The sequence below is a fragment of the Hyposmocoma kahamanoa genome, unplaced genomic scaffold, assembly GCF_003589595.1.
Source record: "Hyposmocoma kahamanoa isolate Upper Pololo Valley unplaced genomic scaffold, ASM358959v1 210, whole genome shotgun sequence".
Taxonomy (NCBI): domain Eukaryota; kingdom Metazoa; phylum Arthropoda; class Insecta; order Lepidoptera; family Cosmopterigidae; genus Hyposmocoma; species Hyposmocoma kahamanoa.
This window is the reverse complement of record NW_020653731.1, coordinates 2,305,085-2,314,781: the sequence shown is the minus strand read 5'-3', so window position 1 is coordinate 2,314,781 and position 9,697 is coordinate 2,305,085. Positions and strand designations below refer to the sequence as shown.

Here is a 9,697-nt window from a genome sequence, read left to right as displayed (position 1 = left end):
TACTTATTTAACAATTGCTGAGAACAAGCGCGCGGAACTTGCTAAGTGAAATTTGGTGTCTAACACAATGGTGACTGATTTGGTTGAGCAGATTAGATAGTCTGTGTACAGGTGAGTTTGCACCTAACACAGTGCGTCTTAACGAAGGACAGAGAGGTGCGATGGGGTGACGAGGTAGTCTCGATGGGACACGGTAATTGAAAAGAACTAGCAACTAGAACTAGAATTCAGGGCAATTTATGTGGTTACGCAATACTTTAAAAAGAAATAAAAAAACCAAGTTTTCTTCAAGTAAAAACAATTTCAATTTTTAATAATTGCATATTGTAACGGTATTCAATTGTGAAGGTTTATGCTCAGCAGTAGACAGAACGGACGATGCCGCCGGTAACCCTTTATGATGTTCATTGTTGATACATTTCTGCAAGAACTAAACAAATGTAACTTGTTATTATGAGAGAATTATAAGAGAATTACCTAACGTTAAATCGACTAGTCCAAGCATAGAAATAAACGGAGAAAAGTTAGACCTTATTAATAAAGCAGTCTTCTTGGGAGTGACCTTAGATAGTAAACTTCAATGGTTTCCACATATATCTTCCCTGGCCAGCAGATTAAGCTCCGCGACATACGCAGTCCGCAGAATACGTGAGCTTACCGATGTTAGTGCTGCTAGACTAGTTTACTTTAGTTACTTCCATAGTATAATGTCCTACGGGATTCTCATGTGGGGTAAAGCGCCAGATATTCAAACCATATTTGTATTGCAAAAACGAGCGATTCGTTCTGTGTACCGTCTAGGCTCTCGGGTTTCTCTCAGAGAAAAGTTTAAGGAGACTGGTATCTTGACTGTGGCATCACAGTACATTTACTCAAATATTTTATATTCCCGTAAAAATATACATAATTTCAATAAGAAAGAAGATATCCACAATATTAACCTTAGAGTTAAGTCCAAACTCATGGTACCACGATTTTGTTTAACCAAGGTAAACAACTCTTTTATGGGGAACTGTATACATTTTTACAATAAGATTCCGGAGCATATATTAAGTTTATCATTTCCTAAGTTTAAAAACTATACTAAAAATATTTTGATCGAAAAATCATATTACAAAATTGAAGACTACGTGTTAGATAAAGATGTATGGGAAGACGACACGGCTCCAGAATCCACACAAATTTGATTCAAAGTGTATTCCATAGCATTTAAGTTTATTTGAAAAGAGCAATCCCTAAAGTTTCTTGCTCGTTCTTCTCAGGGAGGTCAGCGTAGTGAACGACCAGTAGCTTAAATGTGACATTTTCAAGTGTAAACTTATTTTACCTATGGAATAAATAATCTTTGACTTTGACTTTGAGACAATGAATGTCCTGATTTCCGTAACACATATCTTTGAACCTAGCTCGGAAGCTAGAACCTTACAATGAAATTATTCTGTTTACATAAAGAATTTTATTATTTGTCACTATTAACCCTAGAATTGCCTTACAATCTATATTTAAGCCCATTAAACCATGTAAGGTATTTTTTGGGAACAGATTCTCCCAGGCTTTCTCCGACCTCCTTCGGCATTTGGCTATGCCAGAAGTTAATCTGACTTAACTTAGCTCACGTAGCCGGGCATCTATTCATACTTCGTTCACACCGCGAACTAAGCTAACCCAATGATCCCCCTAGAAAAAAATGTCGCCCTTCTGCCGCCCTTCAACCCCACACGTATCCATAGTCACTACTTACTGTGTATTTTCTTAGCTTAGCATTGCATGCAACTCACACCTTTAACCAATTTGACACCGGGACAGTTGTTTCAGCTGTACCAAGCACAAGTCCGGTCGTGTATGGAGTAAAGCTGCCTTATGGGATACTTATGGGATGGCGCTGCTAAATACCAAATGGCCACCTTGGATTCAATTGACAAGCGTGCCAAGAGGCTTATAGGTGACTCGGAATTAGTGCAGAGCGTTGAACACCGCCGTAAAGTGGCCTGCTTATCGGTATTCTACAGGAATTATCACGGAGAGTGTGCGGTGGAATCGCTTAATTTGATTCCGCCTTCCCCTTTCCATCTTCGGGGGACTAGACGTGGGCTGGGGTTCCACCCCTACGTTGTGAATATTCTCAGGATTCGTACGAAGCGTTTCGCTTCCACATTTATATGGCGACCGGCTAGAGAGTGGAATTCCCTACCTGCGGACTCCTTCCCCGAACGCTATAACTTGGACCTTTTCAAGGCGAGAGTGAATAGGCATTACTTAGGTGTGCATGCTATCTATGCTATCGTCGACCTCATCATCATTTTCAAGTGAGATGGAGGTTAAATGCGCACTTATTTTTTTTTATAAAAAAAAACTTGAGCTGAGCTAAATTAGCTAGCTTTGTCCGCGGTGTGGCCTGCGCAAAATGCGAAAGTCTGTCTGTTACGTTTTTACGCTTAAACCACTGAACCAATTTTGATAAATTTTGGTATAGAGACAGAAGGAACCTGAGAGAAGGACATAGGTTACTTTTTGTCACAAAAATAAATCTTGAAAGTGGTGAAATATGGGGTGAAAATTTGTTTGGAGTACCAATAACACTATGAAAATTAGTATAGTAGGCTACTCAAAGTTCTCCGCAGACGAAGTCGCGGGCACCAGCTAGTAACTAAATAAAAAGTAAATACAGCTTGTTATTAGGTCGTATATTTAACCCAAAGATATAACGCACTTAACACAAGACCTATTTAAAAACATGACACTAACTCTGTCCTATACAATTTATAGCGTCAACTCTGGCACTGGCATATGAAATAAATGATATAAGAACAGACGTATCCATTATACCCATTAAAACAAGAAAAATATATTAATATATAAAGAGGCTGTATGTTAGAACCTTTGTTTACCCAAATAAATGGATGGAAACTTATTAAAAAAGAAATAAACCAATGAGATTATACTACAGTTTTGAAACGGATATTTCCCACGAAAGATTGGCTTGGCAGTATGGCCAGACGATTAGACGCCTTAGCCTGATTCGATGGACGAAAAATTTTTACTACTGAGATAACTAAACACAAAACTGGACATTGGCGATGATGGACATATTTTTTATAGGTAGGTATTATTTTTTGCAATATATTTATAATAACTAAGCTGAAAACTCCTAAAAGGGCACTGCGAATAAGCAAAAAGATGAAGAAGTTATCTATCTAATTACTTCTATGCGCTATCACATAAGTCATTCGCCACTAACGATGATTGCTGTAATAGAGTTATTTCATCGCCAATTCGCAGCCTTAAGGAATTAGATGGCCAGCAATATTTTTCTAAATTACTTTTATTGTTGTATTGGCAAATCCCTCAGAAAGGAGCAAAGTACGTAACCCTCTTTTAACGCCTGAGACCCTAATCTATATCTAATTCTTTATGGGTTCGATGTTTTGATTGCTTTTAACATTGATTTCCATAATATTGCAAACTAAAAAATAATTACAATTTTTATTTATTTATTTGGGAAACACGTAGCATTTTAAGAAGCATTGGGAGCAACAAGGGTGTTTGGCACCTTAAGCCCGTTTTGATGTTATTGTATCAAAACTTGTGACAAAAACTCATGTCGAACTATTCCTTCTAGATGGCGTAAGTTTCATTCCTTTAGATTAGAAGGTGCGTATGAATTTCGGACACGTTACGACCTGCAGATAGTAAAAACATATTGGAATGTAATAAAAATGTCTGAAACGAGCGATTTCACCCTCAACTTGAAGCATCTAGGAGGCTAGTGAGACCTGCTGAAGATGATTCTAACGATCCATTTCAATCCAGCGAATTTAATTTTAAGGAAAACTTTAGTTTTTATTTTTCAATGTGACAAGACTGATTCTCCTAAAGTTATTATTTATTTCCTTAAAAACCAATAATAAAATGAAACAATAGCGGGTAATAGAAGGGAAAAAAATAAATATTTTCAAATGTTTCTAATTGTTTTAAAATAATAATAAATCCTGAAAGAATCTTTTAGCTAAATCATAGGACAAATGAGTCACATCACAAATATTAATAAGATATACGACATTCAAACTTTATTTTCAATTTTCTCGAATCTCATTTTTACGTGATACGTAACACCCAATGCTTCATATAATACATTTCATTTTTAACACTTATTATGAAACAAACACTAGCCACTAACTAGGTAAAGTCAGAAAAACGTATTTCACTAATAATGTTTAAAATAAGTTACGTTGTTGGATCGACAACCAGGCAACAACTAACATAATAATTAGCATTATGTAACAAATCATAAATAAAATTTAATTTTATTGAATATCACTATGGTCAACTATCATAATATTCAATTATTTTATTTGAAATTACTCGACTAGTTTGTTATAATTATTAATACAAAGATCAAATACTAAGAAAAATTCCTTCGATCGATTAATTATTTCTTCCTAATGGCAGATTTGAACCAGAATGGCTTATTGTCAAATATATTATTTAAGAATAATAAGAATGCAAGAAATTATTTCTTGACTTTCTTTCTTAAATTGGGTACAAGGAACCTATTCTTAAATTAATTATTAAATAGATATAATGCACGAATGGTGTATATTCTATTCAAAATAATAATACGCTAAGTAATACGTATACATTATTTTATTCAGTAATTAAACGTTCTTTTACCCGGTAGATATACGACTTATAGGAAACCAATAAACATTTTCAACAGCTAAAAGAAGACCACTGACCACCACTGTGGAACCTAACTTAATTCGAACTTTGGGATCTCAGTCTCACTTAAGACCCGGCCATGATCACACGTGTGCTTATCTTCATTTAACCACGAGTTAATTGTAATTTTAACTTAGAGGTGAATAAAAGTAGCAAAAGTTTATTACCATTTACTTAATAATGTTTCCTGATATTTAAAATTACTAAGTTATTCAAGTGTGTTCTAAGTGATTTAAGTTATTAGTGACCGGTTAAGTTAGCGAGTGCGAACTTTTTGTTGTTGTTTTTTTTATACTTGATGTGATAGCAACGGAATGTTTGGATTTTTAAAAGAGATCAAAAAACAATAAGTATCAACACATTTTTTTTATTATGCTCAGGCGTTCGTCTCCAAACAAAACCACTACTCGGTAGTAAAGTACATAGTGACTAATACATAGCTATATTAGTCCAGTAAATACATACTTTAATACTGATTTTTGTGATGTAGATGCACCGGAGTTAACCGTTCCTTAAATTCTATAAAAACAAAAATAGGAAAAAGAACTTATAAAACTTTCTGTAGAAGTCAGATTCACTATTTTATAGTTATTTTAAGCAGGTTATAACTGCCTCTTGTTAACTGATCACGATATTTACAATTAAGTAACATTCCGTTTTACATCGCAGGTGTTTAGAACTAAAAGTGTTTAATTATTAAATACATTAATATGCACCGCTTGTAATTAGGGCTTACCAAAGATGGAATATTTACAATCGCCACGCTTTGCTAGCAGGTTGAATATCGCAGGAAAACTAATATGATACACCGGGAGATACTGTTACAGTTCTCCTGAATTGCCTCTTACATGGTCTTCTTAAAAATATCACCTTCTTCTAATACGTAGTAAATAGATCTATTAGGAACCATTGGACAGGAAAAATACTGTACCCTACGATACTTACCTATTTCTCCAAATAGATATGTGAGCATTACTGCGTTCCGGTTTTGAAATTACAGGCACATGGGACTTGTCAACCATAGTCAACTTATGTCTCAGGGTGACGGGCGCAGTGGCAGTGCCCCTCCGATATTTGCGGTTTAAAGCTCTGAGTGGCACTGCAACTGTTACGAACAGGCGTGTCGCTTACCACCAGATCCACGACTTGTTCTTTCCGTCACTTGGTATAATAAAAAAAGTATGTACAGTGTCCGATTTCAAAATAATATTAATTGTCTAATTTTTGACATTGGAAGTTATCGACGTTATTGACATTACGATATTATTTTGTCATTTAATTAGTATTAAAATTGACCCTTGCAATTATGATTGCGTTTAAATTCTGATCGACTTATTAAATCCATGTGTGCACGTCCATGTAATATTATTGAAAAACGAAACATGTTACACGTGGTTTAGTCTGTCGAAGTGCATGCGAGTGAATGTATAGAAACCTTCAACATTTGTATGCCTACTGTTTGGCCGGACACAGTAAAACTATACTTATTTTGTACATGTCAGCTTCTATATAACCTGTTTTTGCACAAATAAATGAATAATAATTATTATTATGTTTAATAATACACATAACATGTACATTTGTAGCTGACGAAAAATCGTACCCTGCACTCGAACCAACCAACTAAGCCACGGAACGAACCAGCGGACCTTACGAATTTTTCAATGCGTTTCTTTTTTTATTGTTATTTTTTCTTAAGTGTTTGATCTTTGTATTGATAATTATAAGAAACTAGTGAAGTAATTTTACAAAAAATAATTGAATATCGTAGTGGTGACACTGACATTCAATAGACTTCATTACAATCGTACCCTCGTTATAATACAGGTACATGCTTGTGATGATCATACGTCAAGAGATGCTTCCATCACATGAAACTCTTAAAACGAATATGCCATAAAACCATACCATTTTTAGTAGCAGTAGAGCTCCTTGTGAAAGAGTTCGTCCTGGGAAGTACTGCCACCTTACCTATTTCTGCCACCAAGCAGTAATGTCAGCATTATAACATTCCGGTTTTGAGGGGTAAAAAGTGTGTTGATGAAATTACAGGCACATAGGACTTGTCAACTTATGTATCAGGGTGACGGGCGCAGTGGCAGTGCGCCTCACATCTTTGCGATTTAAAGCTCTGAGTGGCACTGCAACTGTTTAGGACAAGCGTTACCATCAGGTGCACGACTTGTTCGTCCCGTCACTTGATATTATAAAAAAAAACAATTTATTAATGAACAGTTGAATAAGGTACCGGAAACTATTGTAAAAATAACTTTTTTAATTATAAAAAACCGACTTCAAAGGTTTGTGGAATTACATTTATTTGCCAAATTCAAATATGTTTATTTCGTAATATTTATCCATAGACATTTGTAACAAAGCACTTAAAAATAGAGTTAGTACTACAAATAACATTTTTTTCTAAAATTTTTTTTTATAATATCAAGTGACGGTAACCTACATGATGGTAACCTACACGCCTGTCCATAACAGTTGCAGTGTCCTCAGAGCTTTAAGTCGCAAAGATCTGACGGGCACGGCAGTGCGCCCGTTGCCCTGAGACATAAGTTGATAAGTGTCTGTAATTTCACCAGCACCCTTACCCTTCAAAACCGGAACATAGTAATGCTGACAATACTATTTGGCGGTAGAAATAGGTCAGGTGGCAGTACTTCCCTGGACGAACTCTTTCACAAGGAGCTCTACTGCTACTAATATGCAACCGGGAATCTGGTCCTCTCTGACTCGAGAATAGAACCCTGGACCCTGTTTACAATTAAATTCAGGAGGCTGTTGTCTCTGCCACAAACTCTATGCACCATGGTAGCCGCTCTTTTTCTCATAATAAGTTTTATGGAAATCCGTTAACGTAAAATGGGTGGAATCCAATAAACCAGATTCATCCCCTATTGCCGGATCGGAATATTATCTTCAAATTTGAATGGAAGCACTATTGAAGTATCTCCTTTGCAACAAAGATAGAATCATCAAAATCGGTTAACAGATGACCTCCTCCACAACAGCAAAACACATGTGAAATTTAAAAAAAATCATTAGTAGAACTTTGCTTCTCATTAAACCTCTCTTCTGCGAAGTTGTCTTGTGACAGAGTAGCCTTATTACGCCAAAGGTAATGGGAAATCATATTTTTTCATCCGATCTCTTTCAGAGCAAAAAAAGCGTGACCATTGAAACAATATACATTACCAAATTGTCTAAAAAGTAAGTAAACATAAAAATATGAAAATTAAATTAAGTTTATAAAATACCAATCATAAACAGCGTCTAATAGATGCATCCTAGAGCCACATGGTGTCACTAACACGAAATTTTCATCCACCATTTTAATAACTCCAATAAAGAAAAATAACCAAATTCGCATTTTTTTTATTGAATGATACGATGTTTGATGTTTGACCACCATGACATTCAATTTTTTTTTAAATTAACAAAACCGTTAACGTCAATTTGCGTTAAATTTAAATAAATCTTTTTAGGTTTTTTTCAAACAAACCAAAAAGTTCGCGTCGTACAATTATCATGGTAATGACTAACACGATTTAGATCGGAAAAAATATTGTAAAAAAGTATTTTATTTATTTATTTTATAATGTTATTAAGTTTTATTTCTGATAACTGTGTAGCAATTGCAAAAGCCTAAGTACGTGATATGTAAGTTTCATGTTATGTTTGAAGCCAAACACATTTGTTAAGAACTTAAACCGGCTTAGAATAACGATATAAAATGTATAAGTAATTATATAGAAGCTCTTAAAATATTGCATTGCTTATTAACTACCGGTTTTAACCGGTAGATTTGTGTACTTTATAGAATCGTATACTTTAGTATACAATAAATGTCATAAAACTAAAATGAAATTACTATACATCAAAATCGTCATTCCGCCGGAATCCCGTGGTCGCAGGTGCGAGACCCGTCGGGTTGAAAGAATTTTTCTTTGTGTTCGATTGTTGTATTTAATAATTACGTTGATTTGCTTAACAATAAAACTGCTAGTAAATGCGGCTCAATTTATATTGCGGTGGAACGGAATGGAAGCGAATTTTTGTAACGATATTGTAGACAACTGCACATCAGACTACATATTTTTGTTCGAAAATCGCCCCCAGTGCAACGGAACAAGATACGTCAATGTGTAGCTTGAGTGCTTGTTGTGCTGTTGTGTACAAACTAGATACGAGCCAAAATGTTCCGCGGATTTGTCGCGCATGATCGAGAATGCTCGCGCATTCCGCGGAAGGTTTTGGCTCGTATCTAGTTTGTACGTTACACAGTTGATCATAAAGTTCATTATGCTATGTACATTATCTTTATTCACTTCCATTCCGATCCGCCGGAATATAAATTGAGCCTTAGATATTAAAAAACCGATTAGAGGAGGTTTTTGGTCTCGTTTTGCTAATCCCAGGTATGTTAATAAGTCGATTTCGTTAAAAATGACGATTACGTTAATGATTATGATAAGGACGGCAGAGCAGTGAAATAATTTAAAAGAAATTCCTTTTTATCACGTTTATATCTAGAAACGTCCCTGTGATCGGCTTCGCCTACGACTGTCTTATTACAGTATAATAACAAAGACACAATGGGATCCCGAGTCTAGGACCGGATCCTGCCGGGCATATAATTTTGGATCACCACAATGCGTGCCGACACCGTGACCAATTTCGCCATCCCGCTTTTAAATAATAATTTTGTATCACCGCTGTGACGTTGTATGGTGTAGAAATGATTCTTCAACAGTCTAAAATCCCTACAGCACGTCGTCTTACTCGTATATGCATTTTTGTAATTAGTTTTTACTATTTTTGTTGAAACAAAACTTATAAGTTTAATAACTCTTGCTTGAGTATAATATATTATAATATAGCACCTGATAGAGATAATAATTTAAATAATTAAAAAGATTGTATTTTAAAAAAATGTCACCAAAGGCATTATTGTATATTTACTTTATTT

The 9,697-nt window shown here is 35.0% G+C and overlaps 1 protein-coding gene across 1 annotated transcript in view; it reads left to right on the top strand.

Annotated features, from left to right (window-relative positions):
* Positions 1-4,777: 4,777 nt before the first annotated feature.
* The window catches only part of LOC113227320 (protein Wnt-5b-like), an 83,037-nt gene continuing 78,117 nt past the window's right edge, over positions 4,778-9,697 (top strand). The window contains exon 1 of the mRNA XM_026460209.1: positions 4,778-4,858. The gene's annotated coding sequence lies outside the window, so the exon portion shown is untranslated. The remainder of the gene's footprint in view (positions 4,859-9,697) is intronic.